At 49.9% G+C, this 790-nt stretch overlaps 1 pseudogene; it reads left to right on the top strand.

Annotated features, from left to right (window-relative positions):
- Positions 1-4: 4 nt before the first annotated feature.
- LOC102871446 lies at positions 5-583 on the top strand (annotated as a pseudogene).
- The last annotated feature ends 207 nt before the right edge of the window (positions 584-790 follow it).

Here is a 790-nt window from a genome sequence, read left to right as displayed (position 1 = left end):
CTTCACTCCTGGAACCTTCACTAACCAGATCCAGGCAGCCTTCCGGGAGCCTCGTCTTCTGGTGGTTACTGATCCCAGGGCTGACCACCAGCCTCTGACAGAAGCATCTTACGTTAACTTGCCCACCATTGCCCTGTGTAACACAGATTTTCCTCTGCGCTATGTAGACATTGCTATCCCGTGCAACAATAAGGGAGTTCACTCTGTGGGTCTGATGTGGTGGATGCTGGCCCAGGAAGTCCTGCGCATGCGTGGCACGATCTCCCGGGAGCACCCGTGGGAGGTCATGCCTAATCTGTACTTCTACAGAGATCGGGAAGAGATTGAAAAGGAAGAACAGGCTGCTGCTGAAAAGTCTGTGACCAAGGAGGAGTTTCAGGGAGCATGGACAGCCCCTGCTCCTGAATTCACTGCTACTCAGCCTGAAGTGACAGACTGGTCTGAAGGCATCCAGGTGCCCTCTGTGCGGATTCAGCAGTTCCCTACTGAAGACTAGAGCGCTCAACCTGCAAGTGAAGACTGGTCTGCAACCCCCACTGCTCAGGCCACTGAGTGGATGGGTACCACCACGGAATGGTCTTAAACCGTCTTTTAAAAAGTGGAAATAAGGTTGACGGAAAATAAACAATGTGTTTCATGAAAAGAAAAAAAAAAAGATGTAGAGGCTCAACTATGTCATTTATTGTTCTTAAGTCCTGGAGCAAATTCCATCTACCACTGGGTTGTTTAACAGCTCGGAAGTCCGCATGCAAGGCAGAGATGAAGTAAGGAACTGCTTATGAGGTTTTCC

This window comes from Elephantulus edwardii, unplaced genomic scaffold (genome assembly GCF_000299155.1).
Source record: "Elephantulus edwardii isolate Elephantulus edwardi_28Jun2011 unplaced genomic scaffold, EleEdw1.0 scaffold00032, whole genome shotgun sequence".
Lineage (NCBI taxonomy): Eukaryota > Metazoa > Chordata > Mammalia > Macroscelidea > Macroscelididae > Elephantulus > Elephantulus edwardii.
The sequence above is the reverse complement of the archived record's forward strand: the minus strand, read 5'-3'. Positions and strand labels throughout refer to the sequence as shown.